We start from the raw sequence: 19,823 nt of genomic DNA, 5'->3' as shown, positions 1-19,823 counted from the left end.
GGGCATCAACAAAGCGTGCCTCATGGAGTAGGGGGGAGTCTAAAATATGCTCATGTGGGGCATTACCAGACCGTAAATGTACTCTGAGTAGGTTTAACCTGAGAAAGAAGCAACCTGATGGTGCCTATAGCTCCAAGAAGCTCTGTCTTCAAAACACAACTGGACTGAAAGGCTCCATCTGCTGTGAACCTGAAAAGGAAGGGACCCACCAACTCCATATCCAGTTACAGTTTGAAGAAGGATGCTATTTTGCTCATGTTACAGTGATGTGAATAGATTGCATGAACGTTTTTGGGGGAAATGTGAATTCAGATTCCAGTTGGTCCAATTCTGACTGTGTAGTCATTCTAAACCTCAGTATTTTTTTCCACATAATAGTAAGGGCTAAAAAAATCTGTAGGGCTTCCCACAAATAAGGCACTGTTGTAAGCAATGGATATATATTACCTTATGTCATCTCACAGCAATCAAAAAGTAGCAAGTAGAAGAGTTCACGTAGCAGGCCTGAGACTGCTATCTCAATCCTGCTTGCAAGGCTGGCCCTTGGCTGGCATCTGGGAACATGTGCGGGGTTCCTGCTGGTCCATGATATGAGTGGCTCACTGTGACTTAACTGTGTGTGCAAAAAACATGGGTTATGCTGAACACCTGCTTTCCTTCTGGGAGTCAGGAATTTGTTTACACGCCAGACAGAGGATGTCTAAGTGACCAGCTCCAGATCAAAACTCTGGCACTAAGTCTCTACTGAGCTTCCCTAGTAGGCAACATTTCATACCTGTCAGAACTCGTTGCTGGAGGAGTTAACTGTGTCCGGTGTGGCTCACCTAGGAGAGGACTCTTGGTAGCTCATGCCTGGTTTCTTCTGTTGCTCTCGCCTTTGCTGATTCTGATGTATGTTTCTGAGGTAATAGAACTTAGCAGTGGGTATGACTCTATGATGAATCCTGTGGGTCCTCCTAATGAGTTATAGAACCTGGGGGTGGCCTTGGGAATCCCCCCGAAAGGTGTGTGACATTATAATTATCTCCATTTTAAGGTGAGGAAGCTGATTCATGGAGAGGTGAAGTAACTACACCAAGGTCACACAGCAAGTACATGGCACAACCAGGATTTGAACCCAGGCAAGCTGGCTCCGCAGCTTTTGCTTCTAACCCCTAAGGAGGCTCCAAAGTTCCCTCATTAAATGGTTGTGAATGAAAGCAGGTATGTTCACTCAGTACACATTAAGTGCTCAATAAGACATAGTTACCCTAGTATATTAGGATGTAATCTCCCATCCCTTCTACCTGCTAACTAGAAATCTATCATGAATTTTTCATCAACCCACTAACAAGCAGAAAGTCCCTGAGGCTGAAATATCTTTGAAGAAGAGGGAGAGAAATGGAATGGATGTCATGCTATTTTTTTAAACAACAGTATCTATTACAGTACAGTTCCTTTATAAGCCAAATGGAGCCTCTGCATTTCCTCTCCTCTTTCCTTACCTGCTGCCTGGCCTCTCTCACCCTGGCACAGGGCTAAGAGCAGTGAGGGTCAGTGTAGCAGCCTGGGCATTCAGAAAGACTGACTGGAGCGAGAGTTGGAGGTGGGTGGGCAGATTTAGGGGAGCCCTTCTCCTGATGGCGACTATATTTTCTGCCACTCACCCCCCAGATGGGAACACGCTGTCTGACAGAGTACTTAATGTTCTGTTTGTTGAAATCATTATTTCTCAATCACCCTCACCCCTCCCTAGCTTTCAAGTACTCTAGTTAATGCAGAAACATCCCGTTTCTTTCCACTGAGGAAACCAAGTGACCCCAGCATTCCATAGACCTATTCTTGTCCTACTTTCAAAGAAAAACAGCTCTTCCTGCTGACCGCCTGGCTATAATAAGTCATAGCTTAGTTGGTAGATCTGAATGTCCTAGTTAGAGATAAGTTGGCTGAAGCACAGTACATCTACGTGTAGAATTTGGAGGAAGGGACTGAAGAAAAATATTGTAATTTAAAAACCTCATCTTCACCCTACACTCCTTGAAATTCTTCTTCAGTAGAGAAGCAAAGCTTCTTATGTATAGTAAGAAATACAGATTAAAAGGGAAATAGCAGAAGAGTAGTGGCTTGGAGTTATATTAATTGAAATCAATGAGACCAAATCCTTCCCTGCAAGCACATTTTGATGAAGTAAAACTGGAAGGAGTCCATGGATATTCAGTACTTTAAAAAAAAGGCTTGATCATAACAAATGCCAAGAAAAAGAAGAAAGAAAAGAAAATGGGGCCGGGCGCAGTGGCTCACACCTGTAATCCCAGCACTTTAGGAGGCCGAGGAGGGCGGATCACTTTGAGCTCAAGAATTCAAGACCAGCCTGGCCAACATGGTGAAACCCTGTCTCTACTAAAAATACAAAAATTAGGTGGATGTGATGGCGTGCATCTCTAGACCCAGCAACTTGGGACGCGGAGGCTGGAGAATTGCTTGAGCCCAGGAGGCAAAGGTTGCCATGAGCTGAGATCATGATACCGCACTCCAGCTTGAGTGACAGAGCCAGAGACAATGTCAAAAAAAGAAAGAAAGAGGCAGGGCGTGGTGGCTCACATCTGTAATCCCACACTTTGGGAGTCCGAGGTGGGTGGATCATGAGGTCAGGAGTTTGAGACCAGTCTGATCAACGTGATGAAACCATGTCTCTACTAAAACTACAAAAATTAGCCAGGTGAGGTGGCACATGCTTGTAATCCCAGCTACTCAGGAGGCTGAAGCATGAGAATAACTTGAACCCAGGAGGCAGATGTTGCAGTGAACCGAGATGGTGCCACTGCACTCCAGCCTGGGTGACAGAGTGAGACAGAGAGAGACAGAAGAGAGAGAGAGAGAGAGAGAGAGAGAGAGAGAGAGAGAGAGAGAGAGAGAAGAAGAAGAAGAAGAAGAAGAAGAAGAAGAAGAAGAAGAAGAAGAAGAAGAAGAAGAAGAAGAAGAAGAAGGCGAAGGAGAAGGAGAAGGAGAAAGGAAGGAGGGAAGGAAGGAGGGTTAGGGTTAGGGAGGGAGGGGAGAAAGACAGAAAAAGAGAGAGAGAAAGAAAGAAAGAAAGAGAGAGAGAAAGAAAGAGAGAAGGAGAAGGAGAAGAAGAAGAAAGGAAGGAAAGTGGGAAGGAAGCAGGGAGGGAAGGAGGGAGGGAGGGGAGAAAGAGAAAGAAAGAGAAAGGAAGAAAGAAAGAGAAAGAAAGAAGGGAGGGAGGGATGGAGGGAGGGACAGAGGGAAGGAAGGAAGGAAGGAAGGAAGGAAGGAAGGAAGGAAGGAAGGAAGGAAGGAAGGAAGAAAGGAAGGAGATTTAGGATGAAAAACTGGTAGTACCAAGGGTCACTTCATACTTACCGTAGATTTTCTCATGAGATAGCCATTGGAGGTTAGCACTTTAAAAGCAATGTGTGAGAGGTGGAAACCAAAACAGAAACTGCCTATCTTGAAGTAAGATGCATTTTAATCTGATGAAAACTAGTGTCTTCACACCAATGACGTGTGCTGAAAGGAGGCACAGCAAGGAGTTGCCTCGTCATTGAATGAGCTCTAAGCAAATGACTTAGGAGACCCAGGCTTCAGTCCTAGCTGTGTCATCTGATCAGTTGCCCAACTTCATGTGAGTTACCTCATCTATCCCACCACAGTCTCCTCAGTTTCGCTATCTGTAGAGTGGGAAATACAATAAACATGCCCCAGGACCACTGTGAAACTGAAATAATATGATGTGAGTCAATGTAGTGAGTTAATTGTAAAATAATATCTAAATCTTGGCTGTTAATATTTTGATCCAATGTTGTTACCTAGCACCAAGATTGAAAAGATAAATCAAACATTAACAAGAAAACCTAGGTTATTTTTTGCTGTACTGAACATTAAGAAAAGAGGGTTACCTCGAGAGGAGAGCCTTATAAAGCTCAGTTAAAAATGGAAAGGGCATTCCAATGGACTCTATGATTGGTTAAAATATTAGCCTTTCTTCATTAATCCTTCCTCCTGGGTTTGTCTGGTTAAAATCACACACAGTGGTCTAAATGGGCAGTGGGCATCAATTAAAATTTAGGTCAGAGCCTCTGAGGTAGCCAGTGATTTAGTTTCTGGGATTAAGGAAGACAAAACTTTACCGATGGCTGGATAAGAATAACATTCCTTTCTATTGTGATCATCCTACATCAAGGAAATGTTTGAAATTTAGGGAGTCTGTTAAAGTTATTATATGGTCGAACTTTTGGAAAACACAGCAGCATAAATGTGTTTTATCAATCTACTGTTGGTAAGAATCCTGGAGAAAGGAAATTTGACCGATCTCCCAATCTAGTTTACTCCAAAATGGATCATCAGTCTAGAGGACCAACTGCGTCTATCAGAGTCAGATCTATCTGCCAACACTCCCCACTCCCCTCACCATCATTCACACGTCCTGTACTTTCTTTGCAAATGATACAGACTGTCATTAGGTTTAGAGTAAGCTGCAATTAGCAAGTCTCTCAACTTCTCTTACAAGGAACGTATTTTTCAGTGAAAATTTTTGTAATGGTTCCTGTCTGATGTTTAACTCTTTCCTGGAGACCAAACTCCCCAGCCCAATCATTGACAGTAGAATTCCAGGAGTGAATGGCATCCCTTTGAACCAACTAGTGACTGTAAGTGACTGTAATTTCTTAAACCTAGGTACTAGCCATTTTGGCACCTTCTACACAGCACCCCTTGCAAGTAAGTCCTGCAGAGCTATGAAATTCTGACCTTCTTGTCTGAACTCTCAGGATTGTATAAGACTGGACCTTAGTTCTTAAAAGGGCTCTTCGGTGTGGTCAAGGGTAGTGATCAAAAGCGTCAGTCTCAGGGACCTAGTCACATGTGTTTTCGTGGGTGAGGCTGGCCCTGTGTTTGCCAAGGTCAAGCAACTCAATTACCAAGGGCCTGCTTGGAAGCTCCTGTGCACAACCTGGCCCTCAGTGACTTCTCACCTTGCTCTTGGGCCCTGATTGCTATTTGCAAGCTGGGAAGAAGATACCAGGGCTGGGGGGTAACCAGAAACGCAAACATGGAGAAAAGGTTCAAAAAGGCAAAACAATGAAGATTTGCTTAATTTACTGATAAATAAAATAAATGTAATCTAACCTATCGACTATATTTATTCCTGTGGTTCTTCATTAGCACAGAAAAATTAAGAATTGTTTATATTTTAAAAGTAATACAATGAATCTTTCTTCTATTCCTGAATGAGTCACGCTGAAGTAACTACCACAACTCTTGGATACGCTATTAATCAACACACAATAAACAAATGATTGCCATGGTTTTCCAACTTTAAATCCACTTGGAAAAAGTTCCATGCTGGTGGGGGCTATGCCACCACTAGCACACATATGTATGGGCTCCACATGAATTTGTTGACTGATGACTGACACACAGAAGGGTCTACAGAATAATGAAGGAAAGCTAACTTTAAAACATCCTCCGTCTATTTCATTTGAGTGCTTGTACCTGTCTGCTTATGTTTATTATCTAGTCATGAAACATCATTTCGGCTTTCTTTACAGAGGTTGGGCTGAATTTAACTGGATCATTTCATGCATCCTATAAGCCTTTGGTTTTTGTTTTTTTCTTGCTCTTTTGGAATTCTTTTTTCTGTCAAACCCTACTCATTCTTTACATCCCTTTTCTTTTATGAAACCTCATTCCCTCTCCTCCTCTTCCTCCCACTCGCTAATATGTATTGAGCACTTAATGTGTCAGATACCACTTTAGGTGCCGTGTGTGTGTTGACTCATGTAACACTCAAAGTCATCCATCGACTCATAAAACCTTCAAAACCACCGGTTAGGTAGGGCTCTTATTACCTCCTTTGTGCAGATGAGAAACTGAGAAACAGAAAAGTAAAGTAATTTGCTCAATAGCACATGGCAGGGGGGTGGTAGAGGTCAGATTTGAACTCAGGCCGTTGGTTCTCTCTTAAGCACTCCAGCCTTCTTGAATCTGCTCATTTCCTGAACCCTGATGATCATTTCCCCAACTTATGTTGCTTGATCATTGCTTTGTGAATGTTCCCATGCTGCAGAGAAAGAATCTCCTTAGAGAGTCTGCCCATGACTCTTTCTTACATTGCTTAGAACTTTTTTTTTTTGCTTTGCTGTTTATTTTTGTCAATTATGTATTCACAAAGTACAAATTATGTATTCACAAACAAGAAAACAAACCAAAACAAAAATGGTCAAAAGATAAGCCTGATGAGGGTAGAAGAATTATTATTTTTAAGTAAAATAATCTTAAAAACACATTCCTACTGTTAAATTTTATTAGGAACTCCCCATTTCTCCAACCATTGCTTCTGTCTACCACACAACCTGACATGCATGAGTGATGGTGCACGCGCACGCACACAGGGTTTTAAAAATTTGAGCCAGTTTTCAATCACAAGGCAACATAAACTCATTTTTAAATATCCAAAGACAGACGGTGTCTACTTCAGAAAGTGAACCTGTCTTATAATCCCAACCCCAAAACATTTAAAAATATTTGGAGGTCAATATTTTGCTAGACTTTTATTCTAAACGAGATAGATAAAAATGGGCTTGTACTGTGTGTTCTTTTGCATTTGTTGCTTCGTATTTGGTTCACATCTTTTCATATCTTTGTGTATCTCCTCTTTATTCTTTTTCACCAGTAGCACAGTACTCCACAGTGTGGACTGCCAAATTGTCATGAGGACCCTACTGATGGACTTTTGGATTGTGTTCATGTTTCCAATATCATGCTCAACTGCATTTCACATAGCCTCAAAAGAAAGAAATCTGTGCTAGGTTGAACTCAAATAGGCGGTGTTGGGCCAAGTAGCTCTTCTGTGCAATTAAGAAAGAAATTTCTCAGCAGATAGAAAGTATGACATTGAGGAGGCTAACACTCTGGGTATTCAGGGAATATCCTTAGGGATGTTCACTGAGGTACATAAAGCGTCATTTCCCTAAGAAATATTTCATTTAATGATGAAATAGACACATCTCTCTGCTAAATCATGCTTGCAGGAACCCAGGAGGCCAGTCCCGGAATCACAGGCCTGCTTAGAAGAAGACACTGCACCGAAGCTCAGCTGATGTTTTCCTATGCTGAAGCAAGCAGCGAGGAACATTGAAAAATGCTCTGACCAGAACCATTCTTTGCTCTGCTATGTCGAGTAGAGCTTTGTTTTTCAATCAGGCTGTTATTCAAATGCTGGAATGGATCCAAATTTGCTTTCCTGAGGAAAAGCCTGCCTTTGCCTACAGCACGCACACCCTGCGGGAGGGCGTGGGCTTCTGGCCTCTCCCCGGGCCTGCCGGGCCTGCTGTGCTCCACGAGGTGTGCGAGACGGATGGCTCCCACCCCTGTCTTCCCCAGACCTGCCTTCCAGTCCAAAGGGTCCCCTCACAGACCCACTGGCTGTACACGGCTCTGCTCAAGCCGCCTTTTCTTCCCCTGACGGAGTCTCGCTCTGTCGCGGGGGCTGGAGTGCAGTGGCCGGATCTCAGCTCACTGCAAGCTCCGCCTCCCGGGTTCCCGCCATTCTCCTGCCTCAGCCTCCCGAGTAGCTGGGACTACAGGCGCCCGCCACCTCGCCCGGCTAGTTTTTTGTATTTTTTAGTAGAGACGGGGTTTCACCGTGTTAGCCAGGATGGTCTCGATCTCCTGACCTCGTGATCCGCCTGTCTCGGCCTCCCAAAGTGCTGGGATTACAGGCGTGAAACACCGCGCCCGGCCTCCTCATGCTTTTCTATATCTTTCCCGTTTTGCAAGGGCCACACCAGCTTCACTTCTGAGCAGGCTTCCCTGCTTCTTTCTCTGCCTGGTAGCACCCGTCCCTCACGCTCACCCGGTGATCCACTCACTGGCTCACTCACTCGTTCTTCAGCAGATGTCCCTCCAGCACCTCCCATGTGCTAAGAACACAGCAGCGAACAAAACAAAGTCCTTCACCCACCCGCAGAGCCAACGGTTCAGAGGAAGAAACAGACCGTAAGCCAGTATGTCAGTCTGCACTGCGTCGGGTGGTGTTGAGGACAGGTGACGATGGGGAGGGTGACAGAGGTGGCCCCGGGGCCATTTCGCATGGCATGTGGGTGGGGGGGGACTGCTGGGTAAGGCGACCTGTGACCCAGAGCTGAATGAGGAAGGGGGCGGAGTCTGGCAGGGATCTCCCAGAAAGTCCTTCCAGGCAGAGGGACTGTCAGTGCAAAAGTCCAGTGTTGGACACTTTCTTGGCCTTTGGGGGAAACATCAAAGAGGCTACTTAGCTCTTTTAACAAAAGACTATTTTTCAGAGCACTTTTAGGTTCACAGCAAAATTGAGAAAAATGTACAGAGATTTCCCATATACCTCCTGCTCCCACACACACACAGGCTCTCCCACTGTTGACCTCTCTCCACAGACTGGCACATTTGCTAACATCAATAAACCTACATTGACACACCATCATGACCCCAAGTCTATAGTTTACAGTAGGGTTTGCACTTGGTGGTGTACATTCTGTGGGTTTGGGTAAATGCACAGTGACACGTGTCTACCACCATCATATCATGCAGAGGACTTTCACTGCCCTCAAATCTTCCATGCTTCACCTATTCATCCCTCCCTCCCTGCAGTCCCTGGGAACCCCTGCTCTTTTTACTGGTACCATAGTTTTACCTTTTCCAGAACGTTCTAGATACAATAATCATACAATATACAGCTTTGTCAGATTGGCTTCTTTCACTTAGCAACATATTTAGCTATTTTTTAAATGAGATTTTTGTTTTACAAACATATATGTTCTTGGTTCAACTCAAATGTAAGATTTTTTTAGAGTAGTGGGTTGAAGGTTGTAGATAACAGGTGAGAAATCATGATGATGCTTTCTTAGAAGAATTCCTCTCTTTGAGGTACATCAACGTGTGCTATGCATCCCTGCGTCCTCCAGCCCTTACCTAAAATTGTAATTGGATTATTAGCCCTAGCCTGCAAATATTCTAATTAAAGTCTGATACTTTTTTTCTTTTTTAAAAAATTCAATGGATACATAGTAGGTGTTTACATTTACGGGTTGTATGAGATATTTTGATACAAGCTTGCAATGTGTAATAATCACATTATATGGGGTCTCCGTCACTTCAAACATTTGTCCTCTATGTTACAAACAATCCAATTACAATATTTTAGTTATTTCTAAATGTACGATTAAATTATTTTCGACTATAATCATCCTGTTGTGCTAGCAAATACTAAGTCTTACTCATTCTTTCTATGATTTGTACCCATTGTTTATCTCCCCTACCCTGCCCCCCATAACCCCCCCACAACACTACCCTTCCCGGCCTCTGGTAATCATCCTTCTACTGTCTGTCTTTATGAGTTCAATTATTTTAATTTTTAGCTCCCACAAGTAAGTGAGAACATGCGAAACTTGTTTTTCTGTGCCTGGCTTATTTCACTTAACATAATGACCTCTAGTTCCATCCATGTTATTGCAAATGGCTGGATCTCATTCTTTTTTATGGGTGAATAGTACTCCACTGTGTATACGTACCACATTTCCTTTATCCATTTATTTGATGATGGACACTTAGGTTTCTTCCAAATCTTGGCACTTGTGAAGAGTGCTGCAATAAACATGGGACTGCAGATATCTCTTTAATATATTGATTTCCTTTATTTTGGGTATATGTGAGTGGGATTGCTGGATCATATGACAACTCTATTTTTAGGTTTTTGAGGAACCTCCAAACTGTTCTCCACAGTGGTTATACTAATTTACACTCCTACTGAGACTATATCAGGGTTCCCTTTTCTTCACATTCTCACCAGAATTCGTTATTGCCTGACTTTTGCATAGAAGCCATTTTAACTGGGTGAAATGGTATCTCATTGTAGTTTTGATTTGCATCTCTCTGATGATCAACGATGTTGAGCACCTTTTCATATACCTGCTTGCCATTTGTATTTTTTCTTTTGAGAAATAAGACTGATATTCTTTCAGGGCATAAATTAAGAATGCAACCCTCCTCTTCCCATGGCTACATATATCATGCAGGAGCAATCTGGCATAGATACTCCAATTCATTTTTTTAAGAAATGGATTCTCAGTTCTAAACAACATAAACTAATTTCTTTATTTCTAATGCTTGTCTTTGCTTCAGTCAAAAAACCCCAAAACACAATGAAGGAAGAGGCCGATTGAGTAAACCAGCTACTTAAAGCCAACAAAGAAACAGACATCATCAAGCAGTTCTGTCTTTCCAAATCAATTCTTTTGAAATCAAACACCTTCATTAAGTGGTTCTTTGAACTGTTTTGCCATAAAAATAATAATAAAAAAAAAACCTCGTGAAGAAAATGAAATAACTATGTACAGAATACCTTTGTCACTTTATTTTAAATACAATTGTATGCAATTTGTTCATCTTCATTGTCCTTTATAACTGAACTATATGTGCTTTTGAAAGCTACATAATGAATAACATGTTGTATATAATTGTTAAATGTGTCTATGGTCATCATATAATTTAGACCTGAAGTCCTCAGTAGAAGACGAAGTCCAAGAAGTCAGAACCTCTGTTCCTCTTTTCACTACACCCCAATACCATATGTATATGGGAGAATGGATTTGATTGACTTAAGTTGTATCTGCAGTGCTTCTTGAAGGCATGAAAACTACTGCAAGTGTTCGTAATTACTTGGACCCCCACCCTCCCATAGGTAAGCTCCTTGAAAATAGGAATGTTGTTCGACTGGCTTTCCTGCTGAATCCCCAGCACCTAATATGGTGCCTGGCCCATACAGAGTCCTTAACAGATGTTCAATGAATATTAATAACTACTAAATTATTTTCTGAAATGAGATACAATATCTGAGATGGTTAATTTTACATGTTAACTTGGCTAAGCCAAGGTACCTAGATATTGATCAAACAGTCTTCTGGATGTCACTGTGAAGCTATCTTTTTTAAAAGATTAACATTTAAATCAGTAGGCTTTGAGCAGAACAAAGGACCCTCCATAATATAGGTGGACCTCCAATCAGTTGAAGACCTTAATAGAAAAAAGAGCGACCTCTTTTTATTTATTTTTATTTATTATATATGTATATATACATATATATGTGTATATATACACAGAGAGATTTATTTTATGAAGTTTATATTTTATATATATATATATAAAATACACACACACACACATTCCATTGGTTCTGTTTGTCTGGAGAACTCTAATACACCCACCTTACTCCTTTCCTAACTCAATGAATCAATCAATATGTCATTTGCCAGAGATCACTCTCACCCATCAAGACCTCACAACTAGTAAAGTCAAACCAGTGATACAACCCCTGAAGTACACTCTTGGCTTTAACTTCTCCACTCCAGTGGAGTGACAAAGAGCATTACCTCCTTAACATTTCGATTCTTCTGTGATGCAAAGCACCTGCACGAGGAACAGGTGCAGAGAGGACACTGCACTTGCTAAAGCCATGTCCTGATAGTGTGACAGAAGGCACCAGCTTACTACTGCGCTTTGAGAAGAACATGCTTCCCATGGTGACGCTAAGCTGCTGATAGTCTCACTTCCTCTAAATATTTCCACTCTTTACAAGTGAAGCTGTGGGTGGGGAATTTCAGAGTCATGGAAACTAGTCAAAGGTTACTAAAGGTTCATGGACACTACTATTTGATAACTGTGTGGTAGCTACATAGTCCCATATGCTGTAAAAAAAGGTGAACATAAAAAATACATCAATGAGAAGCTTATAGATGAGCACTATATGAAACCTGGTTCTCTTCAGGATCAAGCAAAGTGATGAACCTTCATTGAACCCAATCTGCTGGTCTGGGGAACAATGCTTTTGTAAATTAAGTATTCACATAGAACTTTTCCCCAAGGGTTTATCTGGAGGAGAAGTGACAGTGAGAGTGAAAGCCTTAATTTGCCCACAATCAGCATGGGCTGGCCCAGTCACAAATTGTCTGTCCAGGGAGACTCTTTTTTTCTTTTTGTTTTTATTTTTTAATCTTGGGGAGTCACTTTATCCCCTTCTTCCTCTCCCATTTAAGACCCCTTCCCTCCTTTGATATCCCCTAGCTAAACCCTGTTTCTAACTTGAGGCAAAGCTTCACTTCTCTGCTCAAGTAGTTTGTGCATGAAACAGGGATAAATTTGGTGGCCGTTGTGCCTTCCTGAAATCCTAACTCTGAACCATCATTTTTGTCAATGACTTAGCACTGCCAGCTAATAGAAATGATAGATTGTCATACATTCATATAATAGGATACTATCCAGCTGTGAAAATGAATTACCAACATCTCTTGGCATCAACGTGGATAACCCTCAGAAACATCATGTTCACCCTAGAGCAAGTCTTGGAAGAATGCATATATATAATTACATTTACTTACAGTTTCCAAACAGGCAGAAGTGGACTATATGCAAATTGCGTATGTACTTATGCATATATGTCTATGCATACACTTAGACTTAGGAGGTCAATCAAAAAGTAAAGTAAGGAAATGACTAACAAAATTTTAAGATAATAGTTCCTTTTGTGGTAGGTGATATAATTTGGATGTTTGTCCCCTCCAAATCTCATGCTGAAATGTGATCCCCAATGTTAGAGGTGGGGCCTAGTAGAAGGTATTGGATCATGGGGGCGGTTCCCTCAAGAGTGGCTTAGCACCATCCCTTTGATGGTGAGTGACTTTTCACTCAGTTAATTCACCCAAGATCTGGTTGTTTAAAAGACTCTGGGACCTCTCCCTCCTGTCTCTTTCTCCCTCTCTTGCCGTGTCATATGCTGGCTCCTCCTTCACCTTCCGCCATGGTCGTAACCTTCCTGAGGCCTCACATGAAGCAGATGCTAGCACCATGCTTTCTGTATACCCTGCAGAACCATAAGCCAATCAATCCTTTTTTCCCTTCCTTTCTTCCTTCCTTCCTTCCTTCCTTCCTTCCTTTCTTTCTTTTTCTTTTTCTTTTCTCTTTTGTTTTTGAGATAGAGTCTCATACTATCGCCCAGGGTGGAGTGCAGTGGTAAAATCTTGGCTTCCGGGTTCATGCCATTCTCCTGCCTCAGCCTCCCGAGTAGCTGGGACTACAGGTGCCCACCACCACGTTCGGCTATTTTTTTTTTTTTTTTTTTGTATTTTTTGTGGAGACAGGGTTTCACCGTGTTAGCCAGGATGGTCTCAATCTCCTGACCTCGTGATCTGCCTGCCTTGGCCTCCCAAAGTGCTGGGATTACTGGCGTGAGTCAGTCCCCACTTTTTCCCTTAATAAATTATCCAGCTTTGGGTATTTCTTTATAGTGATGCAAAATGGACTAACACAGAAAATTGAAAATTGGTATGATTTTCTCAGTGGCTCCACTGAGAAGTGGAGCATTGCTATAAAAATAACTGAAAATGTGGAAGTGACTTTGGAACAGGGTAAGGGAGAGGCTGGAAGAGTTTAAAGGACTCAGAAAAAGACAGGAAGATGAAGGAAAGTTTGGAACTTCTGAGACTGGAGTGGTTGTGACCAAAATACTGATACAGATATGGACAGTGAAGTTCAGGCTGATGAGGTCTCAGATGGAAATGAGAAAGTTTTTGAGAACTGGAGTGGGGTCATTCTTATTATGCGCTAACAAAGAACTTGGTTGCACTGTATTCATGCTCTAGGGATCTGCAGAAGTTTGAACTTAAGAGTAAGGACCCAGGGTACCTGGTAGAAGAAATTTCTAAGCAGCAAACCTTTCAAGAGGTGACTTGGCTACTTCCAGCAAACTAAATCACATATGGGGGCAAAGAAGAGACTTAACATTGAAACTTATATTTGAAAGGGAAACAGAGTGTAAGAGTTTGGAAAATTTGCAGCCTGGATCTGTGGTAGAGAAAGAATCCAAGTAGGCTGTGAAACAATCACTTGCTAAAGAGATGAGCATGACTAAAAGGAAGCCAATATCCAAGACAAGGGAAAACGGCTTCAAAGGCATTTCAGAAATCTTGAGGACAGCCCCTCCCATCACAGGCCCAGAGGCTTAGGAGAAAAGAATGGCTTCAGGGGCCAGACCTGGGGCCCCACTGCCCTGCTGAACTTCAGACTCTGGCTTCAGCCTCAGCTCAAAGGGGCCCAGGTACAGCTTGGGCCACAGTTCTGGAGGACTCAAGCCATAAACCTTGGTGATTGCCACGTGGGGTTCAGTCTGCAGATGCTCAGAATGCAAGTGTGAAGAAGGCTTAGTGGCTTCCACCTAGATTCTGGAGGATGTATGGGACAGCCTGGGTGCTCAGGCAGAAGCCTACTTCAGAGGCAGAGGCACCACAGAAAAACTCTACCAGGGAAATGCCAGGGGAAACGTGGGGATAGAGCTCCCACACAGAGTCCCCACCAGGGCACTACCTAGTGGAGCTGCAGAAAGGGGGCTGCCACCCTCTAGAACCCAGAATAGCAGATTCACTGGCAGCTTGCACCCTTTGTCTGGAGAAGCCACAAGCACTCAACGTAAACCCATGAGAGCAGCCATGTGGGCTGCATCCTGCAAAGCTGCAGGGCCAGAGCTGCTCAAGGCCTTAGGAGTCCACTGCTATAACAGTGTGCCCTAAATGTGGGACGTGGAGTCAAAGGAGATTATATTTTGGACCTTTAAGATTTAATGACTACCCTGCTAGGTTTCAGACTTGTGTAGGGCCTCTACACCCTTTCTTTTGGCCAATTTCTCCCTTTTGGAATGGTAATGTTTGCCCAATATCTGCACCATCATTGTATCTTGGAAGTAACTAACTTGTTTTGATTTTAGAGTCTCATAGGTGGACAGATTTGAGTCTTAGATGAGACAGGACTTTGTACTTGATGCTGGAATCAATTCAGACTTTGAGAGACTACTGGGAGAAGATGATTGTATTTTGCAATGTGAGAAGGACATGAGATTTGGGAAACCAGGGGCAGAATGATATGGTTTAAATGTTTGTCCTCTCCAAGTCTCATGTTGAAATGTGATCCCCAATTTTGGAGGTGGGATCTAGTGAAGGTATTGGAGCATGGGGGTGGATCCCTTATGAATGAATTAACACCATCTACTTGGTGATGAGTGAGTTCTCCTTCAGTTAGTTCACATGAGATCCAGTTGTTTAGGCCAAGTGCAGTGGCTTATGCCTGTAATCCCAGCACTTTGGGAGGTGGAAGTGGGTGGATCACTTGAGGTCAGGAGCTCAAGACCAGCCTGGTCAACATGACAAAACTCCATCTCTACTAAAAATACAAAAATTAGCTGGGTGTGGTGGCACGCACTTGTAATCCCACCTACTCAGGAGGCTGAGGCAGGAGAATCACTTGAGCCCCAGAAATGGAGGTTGCAGTGAGCCGAGATTCGAGATTATACCACTGCACTCCAGCCTGGGCGACAGAGTGAGATTCTGTCTCAAAAAAAAAAAAAAAAAAAACAAAACTGATTGTTTAAAAGAGTGTGGCACCTCCCACCTTTCTTGCTCCCCCTCTTGCCAAGTGACGCTGGCGCCCCTTCATCTTTCACCATGATGGTAAGCTTCCAGAGGCCTCACCAGAAGCAGACGCCAGAACCAGGCTTCTTATACAGCTTCAGAACCAGGAGCCAATTAAACCTTTTTTCTTTGCAAATTACCCAGCCTCAGGTATTTATAGCCACACAAACATAGACTAACCCAGTGGGCATTGGGGGAGATGGATACAATTGTTTAGGGGCACACAGCAGGCTTTCAGGGTTGGGTAGTGGGGTAACAGGTGGATGTGTATTTATGTTTTTATTCCTATTATTATTTAGAATATAGGGATAACTTATATATACTTTTTTGCAGTATAAAATGTTACAATATTTTAAAAATTTCTTCAGCTAAATTTATCTAAATGATTCACCCTCATGTATCACTTTCCTTGGAAAGTAGAGGGTTTTGTAGCTGTTTTAAAAAAATTCTCATTCATTGACCTCTAGTTAAGTGAAATACAGACCTTCAGGAACCACAGCTTCTAATCTGAAGCAAAAGTGAAAAGGAATGCAGATCAGCAAATACCTTCACCCGTCCCCTTGGTTCACATTGCTGAGTTACGTCAGAGTCCCATGGATTCTTACTTAGGGTGGAACTACCATACAAGGGAGCTTGTGTTGTACCCATTTTTAAGAGTCTATACTATCCTGCATCACTGCTGGGACATTTGGGAGCTATTGTGGGCAAAGTGAAGTTTTATATTTTGAAGACCAAAAAAGCCAGTGGCTAACAAAGGCAGCTTGGACCCCTGCTTCCTGGGATATCCACAATCCACACAATTCTAGCCCAGTGGCACAGGCCAGGCAGGCCCTGGGTGGAAGGCGCTGGGAGACGCAGACGTGCCCTTGAGGAGCCTGCGTTCTAGTGTGGTTTTCCTAGTCTTCTCTTAGTTAAACCCCATTTTCCAGGGTTTGCCATATTCTGTGTGCTTTCAGAACTGTCAGCAAAGAGTTTTTCTTTAAATTAACTCACTTTTGGGCTGGGTGCGGTGGCTCACACGTGTAATCCCAGTACTTTGGGAGGCTAAAGTGGGCGGGTCACCTGAGGTCAGGAGTTTGAGACCAGCTTGGCCAACATGGCAAAACCCTGTCTCTACTAAAAACACAAAAATTAGCCAGGCGTGGTGGTGGGCACCTGCAATCCCAGCTACTTGGGAGGCTGAGGCAGGAGAATCACTTGAACCTGGGAAGCAGAAGTTGCAGTGAGTCACACTGCACTCTAGCCTGGGTGACAGAGCGAGACTTTGTCTCAAAAAAAATAATAATCATAAACTCACTTTTTAAAAAACTTAAATACATTTATATTTTAAAAGAAATGTTTATACCACTCCTACAAAAAAAAAAAAAAAAAAAAAACAGGCCATTGTGGTTTAATACAAGGTAATCATAAAAAACACGTACAGGAAAATAAAGCCATGTTAATAATTTGTAGCTAGCTACCAGTGCCTGTTGATGGCTCCGAGCCTCAGATGGAGTTTCTCTTTGTTAAAACAGTAAGGAGCCAAGAGTTAGAAAGGCTTTAAGATCAGGCTCAATGTGACTTCATGCTTTGTCTATGCATCTTGTGCTACACAAAATTCTCCTATTTGTGTTTCACACTACAGAAATTTTGATCAAATGAGTTGTGAAGGTGACAGACAAGCAGGACAAAGTGAAGGTCATTTGCAGTAGGACACATCTTTGTGCTGTGTGGGTTTGCATGAAGAAACGTTGAGCCTAAGGTGCTCTCCCTGAGCTGTGCCTGTGCCCTTTCTCCAAGCCAAATCCAGAAGAAGAGAAGGGGGATCCTTGAATGGATATGTGGGAAATCAAAACTCAGAGTCTAAGGTCAAATGGAGATGGAGCTGATCATTGGAGAACAGAGTACTAAACTCTTTAAGTACCTACAGCAGGAGGTGGCTGGTGGTCTTAGCTTGGGTTACCCCGGAAGTAGACCCAATGCAGAGTTCGAGGACACGTAGTTTAAGAAATGATCCCAGGAAGCATTGACGGGGAGTGAAGGAGTATACAGGGAAGGAGAGAAGCCATAAAGGGCCCCACCACTGTGGGCAACTGGAGCTTGATCCCATGTAGATTATTCCACTCAGGACTGAGGGAGCTGAAATATTTACAGCCTTTGAGGAGTTCATTTCTGGGAATTTTCGTCTGTCATTTGGGCAATTGCAGTTGGCCCTATGTGACTTGGAGAAAGCTCTCAGGTCATGAGTTAAAGACTCAGGTTGTCAGCAGCCAGCTCAGTCAGTGAGGCCTGGAGGAGGGAGGCAGGACACTGACTACTTCGGACACCCCTTCTCTGCCAGATGCTTAAATGTTTGCTTTCCAATCTAATCCTTACCACAGCCATTCAATATAGCTCTTTCCCCTTATTTACATGTAGAGGAAGAGACACCAGGAATTACATCATTTGACCCGTACAGCCTGTCCTCTCCTACACCTCTGCTTCTATCTTCCTAGTCTCCTACTTCTTCTTCTTCTTCTTTTTTTTTTTTTTTTGAGACAGGATCTCACTCTGTCACCCAAGCTGGAGTGAAGTGGTGCAATCATAGCTCACTGCAGCCTTGACCTCCTGGGCTCAAGCAATCCTCCCACCTTAGCCTCCTGCAAAGCTGGGACTATAGGCACACACCACTGCGCCCAGCTATCTTGTTTAAGTAGTGACGTACAAAGTGACAGCCACTAAATAGGTGTTAAATAAATTAACCAATTAACAAGAAATGGTGGAGCGCTAGCTGAACACTGATTTCATATCCTTTCTTTTCCACCAACTCTACTCCCCACATTCTTAGAACGGGAATGTCCTTGAAAGTAACCAAGCTTGGAAGAAAACAGAAACAAAGAAGAAAACTATTTGGCTGATTTCCAGGATTCTGCCATGGACAATTGCTCTTTACACCCAATTCTGGGTGAGAAACCAGCTTCTGGGCAGGGGAAGGAGGGCCTCTTTATGCAGGAGTTTAAATGACTAGAGTGCCTACTCTCACTTCTCAACACAAGCAAAGGGAAAAGATTGGTGGCCGATCTCTGCATAGTTTGGAACTACATATAACCCTTTCAGAACGATCGTCCCCTTTGTGATTATAGATGGTCTTCATTTTGAAATAATTTCAGCAAGATGAAAAGGTTGCCTCAAGTCCTTCATGGAAGAAAGGCAATTGAATGAATGAAGGAAGGAAGAAATGAATGAATGGGTTAAGTGAAAGAATAAACATAGAGAAAAGTAAGGATGGAACTCTTGGGTGGCCCACTATGGACAGGGAGAACACAGTGTGCTGTCACTTGTCCTCAGTCCCTTGGAGATGATGCTAATGACTACAGGGATAGGACACACAGAATCCAATTCTCAGTCACCATTTCTAGCCAGTCAGGACTCATGCCCAAAGAGGCTGAAAAGGACGTAAATGATTCTAATCCATCATAAAGAATAAGTGACGGCTCACACCTTGAAGTACTGAAATAATTCAGGAAAAAAAAAAGCTTAGTTGCTGTCAGGTAAGCTCTCTGACAACAGTAAGAAGAGGGGAGGGGCCATGTACTTACGCACCAGGAAGCATCCACCCAGAACAATTTCAAAAGTAGAAATCTTGCGGGTTTGAATGTTGCACTAAAACCAGCACCTCCAGGTCAACTCGGAGACCTGGAGTCACTCATTCCTCTTTTGGGGCACGTGGAGATCCTCCCTGACCCAGTTGAGGGGTGTTCACAGTGGGGAAACACCACCAGATGTCTGGCACCGACTCAGGAAGTAGGAGCCTGAGTGAGTCCCTCCTCTCCCACAGGCCACGGCAAGTGGCTGAGAACTCACCCAAGGGCAGGATGGCACCGTCGATGGATCATTTTGCCTCCCTGACGCTCTGGCCCTGTCTCTGGGCCGGCGGGCGGGAGGTGACAGCTAGTCCTGCTGCAGGCTCATGCTTCCCTCTCCATGCAGCGAGCGGACTTGCTTCTAAAGGCAGCTGTAAGCATTTCCCTACTGAGCCACCACACACGTCGGATGTGAGTGGCGTATGTATATGTGTGTTTTTCCTTCCGGTTGCTGTGAAGTGATGTTGTCTTGGTTCATTTCCTCTCTGTGCCTCTTCTTTTTTTTCTCGGTCACACTTTCTGATTCGCTGAGGACATTGTAGTTTAGGGACAGGTAAGAAAGCTTGTTCTCATCTGGCTTCTTTGCTATTTTTAGAAAGGTGATCTTTAAATTAGTATTGCAAGGAAATTTGTCAAAATGTATTTTTCTGCGTGGCATAAGCTCCCTCCTAGGCTGCACTGAAGCAAAAGTTAGGCATTTCCAAGCCAACTGAATTGGGATTTTATGGTTTTATGGACTTCG

General features: G+C 43.1%; 1 protein-coding gene across 1 annotated transcript in view; it reads right to left on the bottom strand.

Annotated features, from left to right (window-relative positions):
• NEDD9 (neural precursor cell expressed, developmentally down-regulated 9) overlaps nt 1-19,485 on the bottom strand; it is a 200,589-nt gene extending 181,104 nt beyond the window's left edge. The window contains exon 1 of the mRNA XM_005554037.4: nt 19,302-19,485. The gene's annotated coding sequence lies outside the window, so the exon portion shown is untranslated. The remainder of the gene's footprint in view (nt 1-19,301) is intronic.
• Nucleotides 19,486-19,823: the final 338 nt, after the last annotated feature.

Source organism: Macaca fascicularis, chromosome 4, assembly GCF_037993035.2.
Source record: "Macaca fascicularis isolate 582-1 chromosome 4, T2T-MFA8v1.1".
NCBI classification, from domain to species: domain Eukaryota; kingdom Metazoa; phylum Chordata; class Mammalia; order Primates; family Cercopithecidae; genus Macaca; species Macaca fascicularis.
This window is presented reverse-complemented; position numbering and strand designations above follow the sequence as displayed.